At 36.1% G+C, this 20,198-nt stretch overlaps 1 protein-coding gene across 1 annotated transcript in view; it reads left to right on the top strand.

Annotated features, from left to right (window-relative positions):
• Window positions 1-20,198, top strand: part of COG5 (component of oligomeric golgi complex 5) — a 305,015-nt gene that overhangs the window by 146,424 nt on the left and 138,393 nt on the right. The gene's annotated exons all lie outside the window — the stretch shown is intronic.

The raw sequence follows: 20,198 nt of genomic DNA, 5'->3' as shown, positions 1-20,198 counted from the left end.
GCTAAAATTAACAACAACACAAGAAACAACAGGTGTTGGTAAGGATGCCAAGAAAGGGGAACCCTCTTGTACTTTTGGTGGGAATGCAAACTGGTGCAGCTACTATGGAGAACAGTATGGAGGTTCCTCAAGAAACTAAAAATAGAACTATGCTGTGATCCAGCAATTGCACTCTTAGGTATTTACCCAAAGGATATAAAAATACAGAATAAAAGGGGTACATGCACCCCAATGTTTATAGCAGCACTATTAACAGTAGCCACACTGTGGAGAGAACCCAAATGTCCATTGACTGATGAATGGATAAAGAAGATGTGTGTGTGCACACGTGCGCGATGGAATATTATTCAGCCATCAAAAAGAATGCATTCTTGTCATTTGCAATGATGTGGATGGAACTAGAGTGTATTATGCTAAGTGAAATAAGTCAATTGGAGAAAGACAAGTACCATTTTGTTTCACACATGTGGAATTGAAGCAAAACAGATGAACATATGGGAAGAAGAGGGGAAAAAGAAGAGAGGAAAAAAACCCACAAGAGACTCTTAGTGTCAGAGGGAGGTGGGTGGCAGCTGGGCTAGATGGTGATGGGAATTAAGGAGTGCACTTGTTGTGATGAGCACTGGGTGTTGTATGTAAGTAGTGAATCACTGGATTCTATTTTAAAAAACTGAATATAAGAAAAAGAAACCAATCACAGCAACCAAAAAATAAAATCAAAAGCTTAAAAAAAGACAAATTAGTGTTTTTATTTTCTTCGGATAAATACCCAGAAGTAGAACTGCTAGATCATATAGTAGTTCTATTTTTAACTTGTTGAGGAACTTCCTTACTGTACTCCCAAACCATTTTTCTTGACACAAAATAAACAACTTCAGGGAGGTAGGTGATATGAGTGAAGGGAATCAAAGGTTTAAACTTCAATTTATAAAATAAATGAGTCTTAAAAAAAAAAAAAAAGAGGTTAGTGAGGGAGAGAGCCAAGCATAAGAGACTCTTAAAACTGAGAACAAACTGAGGGTTGATGGAGGGTGGGAGGGAGGAGAGGGTGGGTGATGGGTGTTGAGGAGGGCACCTTTTGGGATGAGCTCTGGGTGTTGTATGGAAACCAATTTGAAAATAAATTTCATATTTAAAAAAATAAAATAAAATAAATGAGCCTTGCATATGTAATGTACAGCATGGTAACTACAGTTAATATCACTGTATTGTGTGTTTGAAAGTTGCTGAGAGAGTAAGTAGATCTTAATAGTGCTTATCACAAGAAAAAATTCTCCCAACTGTGGTGGTGGCGTTAAGACTTAACTGTTGTGATCATTCTGCAGTGTACACAAATATCAATCATTATGTTGTACACGTGAAATTAATATAATGTCAATGATACCTTGGGGCGCCTTGGTAGCTCAGTTGGTTAAGCATTCGGCTTCAGCTCAGGTCATGATCTCGTGGTTTGTGAGTTCAAGCATCATGTCCGGTTCTGTGCTGACAGCTCAGAGCCTGGAGCGGCTTTTGGTTCTCTGACTCCCTCTCTCTCTCTGCCCCTCCCCTACTTACACTCCGTCTCCCTCTGTCTCAAAAAATAAATAAATGTTAAAAAAAAAAAAAAACAAGTCAATGATACCTCAATTAGGAAAGAAATGATTTGAAGGGATGATTATAATATGAGCTCTTCAGGTTACACAGAGTTAAAGGTTTCAGGTATTTCCTTTACCGGTGGCCTCGATAAATAATTTGCCATATATCCCCTCCAAATATTTGTTTGTTTGCTCCTATCACTGTTAGCTTTCCTTAAATTTAGTGGAAACCTGGCATGGGTATATTTACACTTAATTAAATAAGCTAATGGCATGTATAAATAATAATTTCAAAAGTTACTCTTACAGTTTCTCTTTAAAGATATACTGTTAATAATAGCAATGTTATTAATTTGGACTGATGTGGTGTTTTAGAACTTAAAAAGATATTTTAAACTGATCAACTAAATGTTTTCCCAAAGCTTAGTCTTATTTAGCTTGTGCTTACTGTTTTATCCTTAAATTTGAATGGAAATTAATTTGAGGTCTTAATTAAACACTCTAAATCAGGGGTTGGTAGTATGGTAGTATGTTTTTTGTATGGCTCAGGTGCTAAGAATTATTTTTATATGGTTGGAAAAAAACAAAGAAGAACATACAGTTGAGACCTTATATGGCCTGGAAAGCCTGAAATATTTACTGTTGAGCCCTTTAAAGAAAAAGTATGCTGATTGCTACTTTAGTTTTAATTTCTTTATGGTGGATGCATTAATATCTCCCTTCCACCCACCACCCTTTTCTCTTTTGCAGTATTTCAATCGTTATATGGTACTGCTCTATGTTCTTGTTTTATGCTGAATGTAAAGTAGCATTGTTCTTTTTGTTTCTATATTATACAGTGATGGTATTTTCTTATCCTTTCATATATTCTCTTGTCATGAACAACCTACAGTAACATTGGTTGCTTTGTTTTGAAATTTAATTCTATTGCTCTCTTGTAGTGTAGATTCACTCTAATTCAGTCTAATTAACTGTCTGCTTCCAGCCTTAGGGTCTTTGGCATTATAGCTTTCCATAGTTTTCCAGTTCACTGAATGGCATTTCATTTTCATTCTCCCCTGTGATTTAGCATCTGACTAAATTTTCATTGTTCTTCATACAGAATCTGTCACTGTTCTTTGGTTAAAATTTGTAATTGTTTTATGTTTCTCAAAAACACAGAACTTTTTATTTGGGCAATTCTTCTTTGTATGGCTTTATCTAATTTAAACAATTTAATACTGGCTTTTTATTATAGTAGTAAACACTGAAATTTTTATTTTGTAATTCAGAAGAAAAGACCCAGGCAACCACTTTGGGTCACTATAAGATTAGTTTGCATCTTCTAAACTTCTAGTTTGAAGTCATACCTGTGCTTTCTCATGTCTGGTTCTGTTGTTCACCATAATTATTTTGAGATTGATCCATGTTATATGTATTGATGGTTTGGTCCTTTTTTTTTGCTGATTAGTAGTCCAGTTTATTGAAGGACATTTATTTGTTCACTTATTGATGAGCATTTGGGTTATTTCCATTTTCAGGTTAGGGTTAATAAAGCTGCCGTGGGTCAAGTACAAGTCTTTGTGTCAGTGTAGTTTTTCATTTCTCTTGGGTGAATACCAAATGCAAAGAATTTTGGGGTTTTGGAAAGAATAATGTTTACTTTTTAAAGAGACTAGCGAGTTTCCAAAGTGGTTCATCATTTTACCTTCCCATATTAGCTTAGAATTCTTCCAGGTCCTCACCAAAATTCGATGTTGGCAGTCTTTTTAATTTTAGCCATTTCAGTAGGTGGGGGTAGCAGATTCTCATTGTAGTTTTGTTTTGCCTTTTCCTAATTGCTGATGTGACCTGCTTTTCAAATACCTAATACATAGGTTCTTGGCTTGGTATTTAAAGTTTACTTTCTTCTTCTCACTGTTGTGTGAGAATTCTTAATGTATTCTGGATACAAGTCTTTTGCTGTATATGTGTATTGTAAATATTTTCTCCCATTCTAAGGCTTTCCTTTTTTCTTTTAGCATTGTTACTGACATGTAAGTTAACATACTATAACATTCATGCATTTAAGCCTACAGTTTGATGGGTTTCAGTAAATTGTATACAGTTGTGCAACCATCTCATAACTCAGTTTTTTAGCAAACTGTTACCCACAAACCATTCCCTCATGCCTGTTTGCAGTCAGTGCCTTCTTCCCCCTCCCCAAATCCAGGCAATCCCTGATCTTCTTTCTGTGTCTACAGATTTCACTTTTTCTAAGATTTCATACAAATGGAACAATACAACATGTAGTCTCATGCAGTACCTTCTTTCATCTAGCATAGTATTATTTTTAGGTTCATCTTTGTTCTTGCATGCATGAGTGGCCCTTTAAATGCTGAGTAGTATTCCATTCTGTGGATATGGTGGTCTCTGTTAACCTATCTGTAGGTTGGATTGGTTACATGTTTTAGCTATTAAGATTCATGCTGCCTTTGTCCCCCATTGATATCATCTTTTGAACAGCACAATTTTTAAAATTTTGATGAAGACCGGTTTATCCATATTTTTATTTGCGTATTATATAAGAAATTTCTATCTACCCTAGAGTTGGAAAGCTTTCTTCCTGTGTTTTTTTTAGGAGTTTATGGTTTTCTCTTTGTTTTACATATAGTATAAGGTTCATTTTTTTCCATAGAGATATTCAGTTGTTTGAGCACCTTTTGTTGAAAGAGATCTATTTTCTCCCTTGATTGAATTACTTCATGGTAAATTTGTAGATATTTTGGCACCTTGAGAATATTTAGTTCCCTGTCAATCTTTGTCCTAATGGTTTTAACATCTCTTGATGATTTTTGTCTACATGATTTTATATTTTTCATTGGAGATTGTGAAAGAGTGATTTTCTATTTTGTTATTCCTCTGTATCTATTAGCTGTGATTCATTTGTAAAGAAGAACTTGCACTCATCAACTAAGGATATTTGGTTACCCTTAACTGCAGTTTCTTTTTATAATGATGGATAAATATTTAAATTTTATGCTTTCGTTATCAATTTACAAAGTAATGAGTTGCTATAATAGCCACCTCCAATGGTAGCAAATATGGCATGAGTTTGTTCTCCTTCATTTTTTTTAAAGTACTCTTACGGACTCATGTATTTTTATAAATTGTGGTGCTCAGTGAGACCGCTAGAGCTGTGACACCAAGCCAGACTAACAGTGGCTTAAAAATAGGGATTTGTCTGGATGTGGGTGGTACTAACATTGTTTCAGCTGTTCAGTAAGGATTCAGCTCACCCATTCTGTCATCCTTGTGTCCTCTTGCTTGTCACATCATGGTCTCCCACCCCTCAGCATTATGCCCATGTTTAACGTGTGGATATGGGGCACTGTCAGCTGCCAGCCAAAAAGCAGTACAAATCCTTGTCAGAATTGTCCCTGTAGACCTGTCTTTGTGACTCATTGGCCAGATCTGGTCGCATGGTCACTCCAGCTGTCAAGAGGACTATGAAAGCAAGTATCTGGCAGATAATCAGAACTGTCAACATTGGCTTCGGCTGCTCATGAGCCATTGCCTGGGGCAGTGCACGTTGCCAACCTGGGAGAAAATTAGGTTTTTACATTAGAAACATCGGAGATGTTACGTTAAAGAAAAAGGGAAGGAATTAGGGGGAATAGCTAGTAATGCCTACCGTAAAATCCTTGATAAAGCACAGAATGACTAGAATTATTATGTTGTATTACTCTAAAAAATAAGCCATATTTATACATTTAACTTAAAAATGTAATTAAAAGAATAACATTTGGGCTTGCCATATTAATGTCTCATGATTCCTTTCATTGTCTTATAAATTTCATTTTATTATTGAACATGTTTTAGTGTCTTTGACATATTACCTACTGTTATTTAATACAATGAGAATGTTATTCTGGGGCACCCTGCTGGCTCATTCAGTGGAGCACACACCTCTTGATTTCAGGGTCATGAGTTTGAGCCCCATGTTGTGGGTAGAGATTACTTAAAAAAATAAAGAGAATGTTATTCTAAATGCTGACATCATTTAAATAATTTTTAATTTTTAATGCCAAAGTATGAATTCATGTATTCTTTAGACTTGTTCTGTAACGAAATTTGTAAGTTAAATAACCTTTTTACTCTATATCAGTTATCCTTTGGCATTTCTCTGTTGTCTCTGTGTTATCACTTCATTTTGTTAAGAACCTTGCTCTTCCAACCTATGTTCACTTTCATTCTTCTTTTCTCTCCTTTTTCCTTATCTTTCTACAGCTCTTTTATTTTCTGCTTTTCTTCAGAAGAGGGTAGAATAAAGTTGATTTCTGGTTGGTAAGATCATATTGTGGTATTAAATGTCCTTCTTAGTTTTTTAATTTCATTTAGGTTATGCACTGTTGACTGTTGATTGTTAACAGGTTCTGAAATAATCATATTAGCTTATCCAAGAAGTACATAACCAGCATTAATGGGCTGCATGTTACTGAATCAGAAAAGCCACTGGTAGGCTCTAAATCACAACCAAGGTAGCTAATATAATTCTTGCCCTTAAATTACGTATTTAATGTGATTCTCTCTTCCTTTAGTACATGTAATCTCCTATGGAGCTCCATTAAGCTTTCAGCGTTTTAGGCATGTTGTAGCTCCAGAAAAAGTGTCAGTGTATATATCCCATTGGGCGTATGGACACAGATTATAAATTGCCTTCAGTATTTTGGCAATATATACTTGTTATGTATAGGGTGTTTGTGAGTTTATCAATACTTTTCTTGAAAAACAAGGTATTTGGATTTTTTAAATCCTAAGTTACCATGTATGATTAAGGTACTGAGTTTGTCTTAAATTTACCTGAAAGTCGGCCCTATTTTAATAAATATATCTTCTACTGAGGGAGTGGTTTAAAGAATTACCTGCTTTATGGTAAAGATTCTTAAATCTGTATCCTTTCTATGCTGTAAAATAAAACTCCAGAAAGCTTTTTATTTTCATTTCTATTTCTGTTTTTATTCAGCAGTAAGGACTAGCTGCATAGTGAAAAACTCGTTCTGCTTGAACTGACTTTGCATCTTACTCACTGTAATTTCCGTGTCTTTGAGGAAGCCAAGTTCATATCTCCCTTTCCCTCCCCACATCTTTGAATGTGTTTCTGGGATTCCTTAGTTTTTGTTTTGTGTATGAAATGGCTTCCTAGTTAAACTTTAAGGAAACTGTATAATCCTAAACCTCTTCACTAAGTAAAAGTATAATTTCTGGATCTCATGCTTGTCTTTCTAGTTAAAATCAGTTGGAAACAACTAAGACTTTATCATAGAACTTGAGGCCTTATGAACAGAGTCACTTTGTGGAATGGTGTACGGAATTTGTATTCTCTATTTGTCCTTTTCTTTTCTCAGCTCATTGCTTACATCAAATCTAAAGAAAAATTTACCTGCTGAAGAGTTACTTTATTAGGGGAAAGAGTGAAATGTGATTGGCTTTGTGATGCAAGGATTATTTGATCCTTTCAGACTTTAAATATATAAGGCCATCATCCACAGTGGAATTCTGGTCTTTGTGCATGTATGTCATTTTTACATTTTGTTTCCAGTTAAATTCTGTCACTCTTTTCTGATTCCAGTTATACTAAGCTTTTAAAGTCATGTTAAACTTTTGACTTAGTGCTGTATTTTGTGCTCACAAAGATCATCTTATATTAGCTTATAGCTTAGTGAGTGCTGAAATACTTCTTGCTCCTTCATGGAACATTCTTTACAGCAGTCCTGCTCTATCTCCCTTCCGTTAGCTCAGTGCCAGCTGTTGCTTTGGTTACAGTGTTCCTGTTTGGGCAAGTTTTTCAGGGATCTTAAACAACTATGCTTCTTTTCTGACTGTTCTTGTGAGATTTTATTTTCCTCCCATATAATGCTACTGAGGTGTTGGAAAAGAAAGAAAAAGTCACATCGTGTTTATTTGTTTCTAAAGTAGGAGAAATAATTTTAGTTTAATAAAGGAAATGTTTGTGCCATCTTCTTAAGTGCTTTTGAAGAGGTAGAAATTCATCTTGATCTATTTGTGAAATTATCCTTTCTCCTCTATTACATGGTCTTTCATCTGATTTTACATCACAGTCTATGAAGTTGGGGAAATTTTATATAGGGTTAAGTGATTTCTTGAAGGTCACGGTGACAGTTTGTAGAAAAATTATTCTTAGAATTGACTGTCTCATTTAGAGAAAAGATACTGTCTAGAAGACGTTGCTACCTTTTCAGCAGAAGCTTATCTCTTACTAGCATGGTATTTTTCAAATGTGCTTAAATTAAGTCTGTATGTTTTGAGAGCTCTTAAAATTTACCAGAGAGTATTTCTCACCTGCAAAATTGCTATATCTGGAGACCTTCTGAAGTCAAGTGGCGACAGGATGACCCTTGGCCAAGTTTAGAATAGGCATGAAAGAGCCCGAGACCTAAAACTGGCCCACTGTGGGTTTGCCCTCTTTGGTGCCTCCATTTCTTTACCTATAAAATGAAGATATTAATATTTGTTCTACCTGTGTTTTTTTTTAATTTTAATTTTTTAATTTAAGTTTATCTTTTATTTTTTAAAATTACATCCAAATTAGTTAGTATATAGTGAAGCAATGATTTCAGGAGTAGATTCCTTAATGCCCCTTACCTATTTAGCCCAACCCCCCCCCCCACAACCCCTCCAGCAACCCTCAGTTTGTTCTCCATATTTGTGAGTCTCTTTTGTTTTGTCCCCCTCCCTGTTTTTATATTATTTTTGTTTCCTTTCCCTTGTGTTCATCTGTTTTGTCTCTTAAAGTCCTCATATGAGTGAAGTCATATGATTTTTGTCTTTCTCTAATTTCACTTAGCATAATACCCTCCAGTTCCATCCACGTAGTTGTAAATGACAAGATTTCATTCTTTTTGATTGCCAAGTAATACTCCATTGTGTGTGTGTGTGTGTGTGTGTGTGTGTGTGTGTGTGTGTGTGTGTACACATACCACATTTTCTTTATCCATTCATCCATCGATGGACCTCTGGGCTCTTTCCATACTTTGGCTATTGTTGATAGTGCTTCTATAAACATGGGGGTGCATGTGTCCCTTTGAAACACCACACCTGTATCCCTTGGATAAATGCCTAGTAGTGCAATTGCTTGGTCGTAGGGTAGTTCTATTTTTAGTTTTTTGAGAAACCTCCATACTGTTTTCCAGAGTAGCTGCACCAGCTTGCATTTCCACCAACAATGCAAAAGATTTTTTAATTTTTTTTTAACATTTATTTATTATTGAGAGACAGACACAGCATGAGCGGGAGTGGTACAGAGAGAAACAGAGACACAGAATCCGAAGCAGGCTCCAGGCTCTGAGCTGTCAGCACAGAGCTCGACGCAGGGCTCGAACCCACAAACTGTGAGATCACGACTTGAGCCGAAGTTGGACACTTAACCAACTGAGCCACCCAAGCACCCCTGTTCTACCTATGTTTTGATGACAAAATAAATTTAGTGAATGTGAAGGCTCTTGTAAATGTGGAAAATAGTATGGAGATTCCTCAAAAAATTAAAAATACAGGGGCGCCTGGGTGTCTTAGTTGAGTGTCTGACTTTTGATTTTGGTTTAGGCCATGATCCCCGGGTCTTGGGATCAAGCCCTGAGTTGGGCACCATGCACAGCGTGGAGCCTGCTTAAGATTCTCTCTCTCTCTCTCTCTCTCTCTCTCTCTCTCTCTCTCTCTGTCTCTATCTCTGTCTCTCTTTCTCTGTCTTCCTCTTCCTCCTTCCCCACTCACCACACACACACACACACACACACACACACACACACTATATATATACATATATACGTAAAATTAAAAAAATTAAAATGGTATAACTATATGACCCAGTAATTCTATTACTGGGTATTTACTTAACATAATTTGAAAGATAAATGCACCCCTCTGTCTATTGCAACATTATTTACAATAGACAATGTATGGAAGCAACCCAAGTGACTGCACCAGTTTGCAGTTGCAGTCCCACCAACAGTGCACAAGGGTTCCCTTTATCCCCACATCCTTACCAACACTTTTTGTTGCTTGTATTTTTGCTTTTAGCCATTCTGACAGGTGTGAGTTGATATCTCATTGTAGTTTTGATTTGTGTTTCCCTGAAGATGAGTGGTGTTGAGTATCCTTTCATGTATCTGCTGCCATCTGTATGTCAACTTTGGAGAAATGTGTTCATGTCTTCTGCCCATTGTTTAATTGGATTATTTGTTTTTGTATGTGTATATTGAGTATAAGATCTTTATATATTTTGGATACTAGCCCCTTATTGGATGTATCATTTGCAAATATATTCTCCCATTTAGTAGGCTGTCTTTTGGTTTTGTTGATTGTTTCTTTCCCTGTGCAGAAGGTTTTTTTTTTTTTAAACTTTTTTAACGTTTTATTTGTTTATTTTTGGGAGAGAGAGAGGGAGGGAGGGAGGGGAAGGGAGACAGCACAAGCAGGGGAGGGGCAGAGAGAGAGGGAGACACAGAATCCGAAGACAGGCTCTAGGCTTTGAGCTCTCAGCACAGAGCCTGATGCGGGGCTTGAACTCACAAACCCTGAGATCATGACCTGAACTGAAGTCAGACGCTTAATTGACTGAGTCACCCAGGTGCCCCCAGAATCTTTTTATTTTGATATAGTCCCAGTAGTTTATTTTTGCTTTTGTTTCTGTTGCCTTAGGAGAGGATCTGGAAAAATGTTGTTATAGCGAATGTCAAAGAAATTACTGTGTGCGCTCTCTTAGAGGATTTTTATGGTTTCAGGTCTCACATTTAAAAATCCATTTTGAGCTTATTTTTGTGTATGGTGTAAGAAAGTGATCCAATTTCATTTTCTTTCATGTTGCTGTATAGTATTCCCAGCACTGTTTCTTGAAAAGACTGGTTTTTTTTTCCATTGCATATTTTTGGCTCCTTCATCATAGGTGAATTGACTGAATAATCGTGGGTTTATTTCGGGGTTCTCTGTTCTGTTGATCTTTGTGTCTATTTTTGTGCCAGTACCATACTGTTTTGGTTACTACAGCTTTGTAGTATAGCTTGAAATCTGAGATTGTGATCTTCTTTTTCAAGATTGTCTTGGCTATTCAGGGTCTTTTGTGGTTCTGTACAAATTTTAGTATTGTTTATTCCAGTTCTGTGAAAAATGCTGTTTGGCATTTTGATAGGGATTGTACTGAATGTTTAGATTGCTTTGGATAGTATGGACAGTTGAACAGTCTTCTCTCACTCCATGAGCATGGAATATCTTTTGTGCATTTGCATGGTTTTCTGTTGCCCTTAATTGTTTGTATTGATTTCCTAAGGCTGCCGTAACAAATTACCACGTACTACGTAGCTTAAAGCAACAGAAATTTATTTTCTCATAATTCTGATGGTTACGAATCCAAATCAAGGTGTTGGCAGGGCCATGCTCCCTCTGGAGGCTCTGGGGAAGAATCCTTCCCTGCCTCTTCTTAACTTCTCCTGGCTCTAGTCCATCGCTGAATTTCCGTGGCTTGTAATGGCATCACTCTGATCTCTGCCTCTGTTGTCACAAGGCCTCTTTCACTGTATGTGTCTCTGTGTGACATCAGTCATTGGATTCAGAGCCCACTGCCATCTAGTATGACTTCATCTCAGTGTAACTAATTACATCAGCAAAGATCCTGTCTCCAGATAAGGTCACAGTCTGACGTTTCAGGGGGACATGAATTCGTTGGGGGCAAAGGGGCACTAATTTTAGACATGACACTGTCTTAAATTTAATCTATTTGTAAAACATAAACATTTGGCTGCTCAAGCTGCCACAACAAAAGCCATAGGCCGGGTAGGTAGCTTAAATAACAGAAATGTATTTTCTCACAGTTCTGGATGTTGGAAGGTCCAAGATCAGGGTTGAGCAGGGTTCAGTTTCCGGTGAGGAGTCTCTTCCTGGCTTGCAGACAGCTGCCTTCTTCCTGAATCCTCTCACATGGCACAGAGACAGAGCGTACAAGCTCTCTGGTATCTTTTATAAGAGCACTAATGCCATCAGACCAGGGTCCTACCCCCAGGACCTCATCTAACTCTAATTAGCACCCAATAGCCCCATCTCTGAATACCACCACCTTGGGTGTTAGGGCTTCATCTGAATTTGGGCGAGGGGACACAGGCGTTCCAGTCCATGGCAACATGCAAAACTGAAATATGTATTTTATATTAGCCAATATCTTGGAAGCTAATTATTTTTAAAAGCCAATTGTGATTGTTTATATTCAGACATAAAACTTGCTTTTATTGTCTTGGGAAAAAATTAAACAAGATTCGTGTTTATTTAATAATATGAACATTCGTGTATTATTTTATTCAATTTAATATCTTTGCCCCCAAATAAACTGTTTTAGGTATGTAAGGTATCTGATTTACATTTTTCTCCTAATTTGTTATCATTTTTATTTCCTATTATTTACCATAGACTTTTAAATTAAAATACAACTAACAGCAAAGTGCATAAATTATAAGAGTGCAGCTCAATGATTTTTTCACAAAGTGAACAAACATATAACTAAACATTGGGATTAAAATTAAAAAAAGCTAAAACCATTACCAGCATTCCACAAACTTCCCATATGCCCCTTATTTGGCTGATAAATTCCCCCAGGTAATTCTTTTATATCTCCCTAAAATTTGACAGCTGTTTCTGTAGGCACCTGGATTTGTAGCAGGTGTTTATGTAGATCTCTTACCTATCAGATGTCATATTAGTGGACTTAGTTTCCATCATATGCTCTTATTCACAGGCTTTTGTACGTGCTGTTCCTTTGCTTGGAGGAGTTTTCTTTTTGCTTTCCCCCTCCTCCTGGAAATCTTTTCACACGTCCTTACCTCCATGCCGCTGGACACCTTCCCATGACAGCTTCATTTCAGGTCTTAGCTGAGATTCCTTCCTTTCAGGATCATTTCTGACTCCTCCATTCTTCTTCCCTCCCCAGTTGAGTTAATCACCCCTCTTATGTGTTTTCATTAAACTTTCCATTTCTCCTCTCACTTATCATAGTGCATTCTAATTGCTGCTTTACTTGTCTCTGTCTCCCATCAGACCGTGAATAACGAAAAGTCAGAGTGCAGTACTTCATTTTTTTTTATCCCTTGTATCTTGCACATGGTCGGTGTATAGTGGATGATACACATTGAATGATAACAAAATTACTATGTTTTAGTAGTGCAAAGTGTTCTAACAGTTCATCTAGTCCAGCCCCCTCATTTGACAGATGAGGGAACTACAAGCCTGAAATTTATTGTTAGTAAGGGCTTGGAAAAAGCCTGTGGTCAAAATACATAGTATTTGTCTGTGACGAGAGCGGATGGTAGAGAAAGGACATTAATGTTCAATATCTTTAGGAAATGTTCTTCACTTGAATCATAGCTACACAAAATGATTGCATTTTCAATTTTCCTAGTGTTCCAATTTCATTCCTGACTGGAGTATTGTATCATTCCATGTCTGTTCTCTCACTCTCACTGATTCTGTTCTTGATTTACTTCCTTTGTGATTTATAGTTTCCAACACTACTGTTTTCATTTTTTATTCAGGTTAGTTTGCCACTCAGACAAGGTTGCTGAGATGATCCATTTCAAAAATGTTCTCATTTCCCACCAAAGATGTTTGGCACTTTAGACTCAGCATGACTAACAGCTAAGTGCTTTTTTAGCAACAGCCTCTGATCCTCCCATGCCCACCTCTCTCCTGCTCATCCGCTCACCCAAATGGTCTCCTTCTTCTGATTGTCCTTTTTTTCTTTTCCCATCTTCTCAGTCTTCCAAACTTGAGCCTTTGAAGAGACTAGGCTCTTCCCTAACTCTTGTCCATTGTAGTCAGTCAGCATCCAGTTTGTTTCCAGGTTTCAGAATCTCTTGTATCTGTCTTGTTCTTTATATTCTCACTGCACCTCTCTAGTTCAAGCTCTTTTTTCAACTATCATCAAAGCTGATTATTTCATTTCCTCAAACAACTTAGATTGTGATTATCTAGAAGACATCAATAATTTTTTTACTACAATCAAAGTAAGATAAATGTTTTACAGAATGCCACTCAGTGTTGCTAGTGACCAGATCCTTTTTTGTCAGCTCAACATTATCTTTTACTGTCTTTTTTTATGTACATCACATTCACGGTAGTAGAATCTGTGTACTGCTCCTTGAACGTAGTCTGTAGTTTTCCTCTGTCATTTCTTTGTGTATTATGTTGTTCTTAAAAATAAAATAAAATAAAATAAAAACAACTATCTTCAAATGAATATATGGTTCTCATCCTTTGAAGTCTGGCAGTCATCTATTCCAGTGGTTCTCAGATGTTGGTTCCTAGATGGCTGCCAGGCTAACTATATCAGAACAATCTAAAGAGCTTTGAAAAATACAATAACCAGGTGTCATTCTGATCCAATTGAACCACAGTTTTTGGAGTTAACGTCTTGTTGGCTACATTTTTACAAAAAAGATCTTCAGATAATTTTGGGAATTCCTATTCATCTATCCTCATAATTTTTAAATTTATGAAGTTGAGATACACAGGAGAGAAAGGAGTTCCTCAGGATTACTCATATTTATTGGGTAACTACTCATTTAAATGATGACTAAATATGGAGCAGTAAGAATTTCTTGGGAACTGAAACAAAGACTATTGTTAGCATTCTTTTAACTTTTGGAATATTGAATTATCTGAGAACCAGCATTTTGTACTACTCATACACTGAGTCCTAGGTATTTTAAATGTGTTATTTCAATAGTCTTCATTTGTCATACAAAGATTAGCAAACCAAATGATAAAAAAATTTTTTTTAATGTTTTTAATTTATTTTTTTGAGAGACAGAGCTCGAGTAGGGGAGGGCAGAGAGAGAGGGAGACACAGAATCTGAAGCAAGCTCCAGGCTCTGAGCTGTCAGCACAGAGCCCGACACGGGGCTCAAACCCACGAACCGTGAGATCGTGACCTGAGCCGAAGTTGGACACTCAACTGACTGAGCTGCCCAAGTGCCCCCAAATGATAAAAATTTTATTTATTCAACTGATAATTCTTAAACACCTAACACCTGTGATAGATGTAACGAGTATTGCAGTGAATAAAACAAACTTGGTGTGTTCCCTTAGAGATCTTAAAATCTGATGAGGAAGGAAATATTAATTATATAAGTAAAATAAGGTTTGAGATGAGTGATAATTTACCAAGTGTCACACAGTTACATATATAGCAACGTTGGGTTTTTATCCCAAGACTATCTGCATATAACAGCCCACGTTCTTTCCACATTAACTATGATTCCAACAGATCAAGGTAAAGGCAACTAATTCTTGTTGAGCTCTTTATTCTATCTTTAGTGCTAGATGGGTTACAAGGATAATTTCATTTACCTGTAAGGTTGGCGCAGGTGGTGCAGATGAGTAAGTCTCAGAAAAGTAATTTGCTAAGGTTTTGTCTACTAACTGCACATGTGTGGCTTCTGATCTAGGTCTGACTCCAAAGACCTGTGAAACAGGAATAACAGAATCTCAGAATAGAATCAACAAATCCAATAGTTGGTTATTTGACAAGATTAATACTTTAAATTGGTAAATACTGAAAAAGACTGATGAGAGGGTGGGGGGGGGGGAATTTAAAGACACACATTACCAGTATTAAGAATAAAAAAAGTTGACCTAATTATACACTTAACAGAAACTAACATGTTTGTAAGAGGACACTAAATATAACTTTATAATAGTAGATTTGAAAATTTAGATAAAATGGAGAAATTTCTGGAGAAACAACTTATTGAAAATAACACTAGGAAAATTAGAATCTGAATAGTTTTATTGACAAGATTGAATTTATCATTATACACCTTCCCTCAAAGAAAACCCCACAGATAGGTTCACTAGTTAATTCATCCAAACATTTAATAAATCAACCAGTGTTGCACAAACTCTAAGAATTGAGAAAAAAGGAAAGAAGGAACACTTACTTGATTATTTCATGAGGCCAGTATAAACTTGATATCAAAACAAGGATATTATGAGGAAGGATATTAACTGTCTTGACAATCAGTGCAAAAATACTTAAGAAAGTATTAGCAAATGTAATTCAGAGACAGGTAAAAAGGATAATTTATTATTATCACGATGACTTTAGTCTAGAAGTGCAGTGTAATGTTATCAATAAAGAGAAAAATTGATCATCTCAATATATGCAGAACAAGAATTTAATAAAACTCAACATCAATCTATGACTTAAAAACTCCTAGCAGACCTAGCAAAGAATTTTTTTTAGTAAATGATATCTGCAAAAATCACAGTATTGAAATGTTTAAGGCTTTCTACTTGAGATTAGGAATGATACAAAGATATTACTCGTACCACTTGTATGTAGTAACATACTGAAGATCCTAACCAGGGTAATGAGAGAGAACAATAAAATGTAGAAGGATTGGAAAATGAAGAAATAAAAAATACTCAGAGATAACATGGTTATATATATAGAAAATTGAAAACAATCTCCAGAAAAACTATTAGAATTAATAACTGAACTTTGGTAAATTTCAATGTATAAAAACCTGTTGTGTTTTCAGTATACCAGCAACAGAGAAACAAAAAGATTTTTAAATTACCACTTAAGTATCCAAAAAATATTAAACGTGTAGGAATGATTCAAATGAAAGATATATAATAGCTCTTCAAGAAACTGTAACATTATTAAGAGAAATTAAAGAAAACCTGAGTAAATGAAGAGAACTACCCTTATTCATGGATTAGAGAGTTCATACTTATAAAGATTTCCATTCTTTCTGATTTTACGTATAGATTTATTATAATCTCAAAATTTCAGGAGTTTTTCTCTTTGATGGAAACGATGTGCCATTATAAGATTTATGCGGAAGCATCCTGAAGCAAGGATAGCCCGTACACCAAACTGAAGAACAGGGACGGAGGACTACCAGACTTATTCTAGAGCTACGATAATTTCCATAGGTGAACTGACATACAGATAGACAAATGGCACAGAATTGAAGGTCCAGAAACAAACACACATAGATGGAAAGTTGATTTACTGCAAAGGTAGGCTTTGAGAGCAAGGAGGCAAAGATTGTCTTATCCTTGTTTGTTCTTTCAAATAAATTGTGCTGGGTCAGGGACGCCTGGGTGGCTCAGTCAGTTGGGCGTCCGACTTCTGCTCAGGTCATGATCTTGGGGATCATGAGTTCGAGCCCTGCATCAGGCTCTGTACTGACAGCTCAGAGCCTGGAGCCTGCTTTGTATTCTGTGTCTCCCTCTCTCTCTGCTCTTCTCTTTCTCTCTCAAAAATAAACATTTAAAAACAAATTGTGCTGGGTCAGTTGGGTATTCATATAGAAAAATATTAATCTTGGCTCTTATACAGGAAGTAATTCCAGGTGGATTATATATCTAAATATTAAAGGTAAAGCAGTAGGGTTTCTGGAGGATAAATCATGAATGAAAGACATCTTCATAAATGTGGGATGGAAAATTTTTAGGATACTAAAAGTGCTAACTATAGGTTGATAAAATGGACTGTATTTAAATGAGGAACTTCTTTTCCTTATAAGACTTCTTAAGAGTGGGAGAACATCTTTGCAATACATATAATCATGAAAGTGATTACATCCAAATATGTAAACAACTTTTACAAATATGTAAAAGATGAAAATAACCAGTGAGAAAAATGGGCAAAAGAGATGAATATGTACTTCACAAAAGCAGCTGTCCAAATGGATAATTTACATGCAAGAAAGGATAACTTCTTAGTCATCACAGAAATGTAAATTAAAACCACCATGAACATTCCAGAGAATAGCTTTAAAAGATGATAATTCTAAATTTTGGTAAGATGGTGAAGCACCCACAACTCATTTATTGCTGCTGGAGTGTAAATTGGTACAATGACTTTGGGAAATAGGCAGAATCTGCAAATGCTAAGCATACAAATACCTAGTGATTCAGCATTTCTACTCTTACCCAGCAGAAATGCATATGCATGTATGTTCACTAAAAGCTGTGCACCAGAATGTTTGATGGCAGCATTGTTTAAAATACCTAAAAAATGGAATAACTCAAATGTAATCCGGTTGGATATTAGTTGGATAGAGAAAGGTAAATTTCTAATCAACAGCAGTGAAAACAAGGTAACTACTGCTACATGCAACCACATGGATGCATTTTACAAGTAAAATTTTGACCAAAAGGCAGACACAAAATAATAGCTTTTTTATGGTTCCATTTATGTAAAATTCAGAAATAGGCAAAACTAATCAATAGTGTTAGAAGTTATGATAATGATGATATTTGGAGATGTGCATTTGGAACAGTACAAAAGATTCAGAAGTGCTAATACTCGGTTTTATGGTCCAGGTGGTAGTTACAAAGATGTGTTCACTTTGTGATAATTCTTAGAGCTGTGTTTATATAATTTGCACACTCCTTTGTATATATGTTAAAGAATTTTAATTATTATTTTGTAGTGCCCCAACTAACAAACATGTTTACATTAAGCTATGAATGTGAATAACTGGCATTAATTGAAAAAGTGGTCACATTAATTGGAAGGCTTAAAATTACAACTAGAATGATTGTAAGTAGTATAAATTATAATTATTACAAATAATACCACATCAGATGCTTCTTTAATAGTGAGCTATATATGTTTCTGTGTTGAAAAGTTTGGGGGGTTAATAATTTTTGGAGTGGGAAATGATGAAGACTGGTCCATGTTATTAGCCAGATCGTTCAAGTGAAATATAACTTTAAATGTGTTTCAGTTGCTATACAGTGTATCTTAAAATGTACATTCAGCTGATAACACTGAAACCCTACCATATATTGAGAAGCTATGCTCTTCAGACTCTTTGAGGATAATAAAGGCAATAAATACGATTTTACAATATATATTCTACCTTTATAAAGTGAAAATTTCCTTAAAGGTCGCTCAGGTAATGCTTGTTTTTGTATTATACAGACACTCGTATAATGCTAGAGGAAATTTCTTTGCAGCTGCATAATTTTGATCTTTTTTTAAAACATTTGTTTATGTGATGAGAGAGAGAGAGCGGTAGCACAAGCAGGAGAGGGGCAGAGAGAGAGGGAGAAAAAGAATTCCAAGCAGGCTCCATGCTGTCAATGCAGAGCCAATGCAGGGCTTGAACTCACAAAGCATGAGATCATGACCTGAGCCGAAATCAAGAGCTGGATGCTTAACTGACTGAGCCACCCAGGTGCCCCTTGATCTTGATCTCTACTAAAAAATAAAAAAAAAAAAAAATATTACCACTCTGGGGAGAATGGAATAAATGGAACTAACAATAACCAAAACATAGCTATACCTCATGTTTTCACTTAATAATTTTATGTGAATAGCTTATTTTCTCCCATTTTCTTTGGTAGTTCACTGATAGAGAATTGACAGTGTATAAAAGAATTAAATTCTATTATAACTATATGAACAGATTAAATTAAGCTTTTTCCACTAAAATATTTGAAATGATGTCCATTTGCTTCTCTTTCTGGGGGGGGGGGGGAGTCTACAGTGGGTATTGCTATTCACCAACCTTGTTTCTTGCTATTTTCTTTAAGCTGATTCTACTTTGCCTCCGTTTGTGCGTGTGTTATTACAGCATGTTCTATTATTAACACCGGTGTATTTCAGGAGTAATCTTTTGTCTTATTTCTAAACTTAACAGTTTAGAAATTAAGTTAATAAAATAATTTAACTCTTAAAATAAGTGCCTCTAATAACAGGCACTGAATCATAAATGAAAGTGGACTTTCAGCTATTTGGATCTGGAGATATATGTTGATGTGAACCATATTCTGGCTCGATGATTCATGTACTTAGTGACAAAGCCAACAACCTGTTAATAATACTATGGACTCAATCTGCTCACAGTATTTTGACTGCCTACTCCTCTCTGCTATAGTCACCCTGCTCTAGCCACTGTCAGGGCCTTCTTGCTGTTTGATTGATTAGCTGCCAAGCATATTTTAGCTCAGCGCTTTCGTTGATACCTGTTCAGATCTGTTTTACCCCATATCCTCCTCAGACTCCCTCCCTCATCATATTTAGGTCTCGGTTTGAAAATCACCTCAGAGATGCATGTAACAGTATCAGGTAGTGAAAATTGACTCCTCTGACTTATAACTGGCTTCTCTGACTTCTTCTGTCTATAATTTCCCCATCATTCTCTATTCTTATTCCCTGATTGATTTTTTTTTGTAGCAGTTATCACTACTTGATACTCTGTTACAGATATATTATTAATATATTTCTTGGTAAAGGGGCTCCTGGGTGGCTCATTCGGTTAAGCTTCCAACTTCGGCTCAGGTCATGATCTTGTGGTTCGGTCTGTGCTGAGAGCTCAGAGCCTGGATCCTGCTTTGGATTCTGTGTGTGTGTGTGTGTGTGTGTGTGTGTGTGTGTGTGTGTGTGTGTGTGTCTCTCTCTCTCTCAAAAATAAACATTTAAAAAATTTTTTTAAATATATATTTCTTTGCATATATAACCCCTACCCCCCTTTTGTGCATGCATGTTCTCTCTCTCTCTCTCTCTCTCTCTCTCTTTCTTTCAAAAATAAACATTTTTTGGGGCGCCTGGGTGGCTCAGTCGGTTGAGCGGCCGACTTCGGC

Source organism: Acinonyx jubatus, chromosome A2 (assembly GCF_027475565.1).
Source record: "Acinonyx jubatus isolate Ajub_Pintada_27869175 chromosome A2, VMU_Ajub_asm_v1.0, whole genome shotgun sequence".
Classification (NCBI taxonomy): Eukaryota; Metazoa; Chordata; class Mammalia; order Carnivora; family Felidae; genus Acinonyx; species Acinonyx jubatus.
Note: the sequence above shows the minus strand (reverse complement) of the source record. Positions and strands in the feature narration are given on the sequence as shown.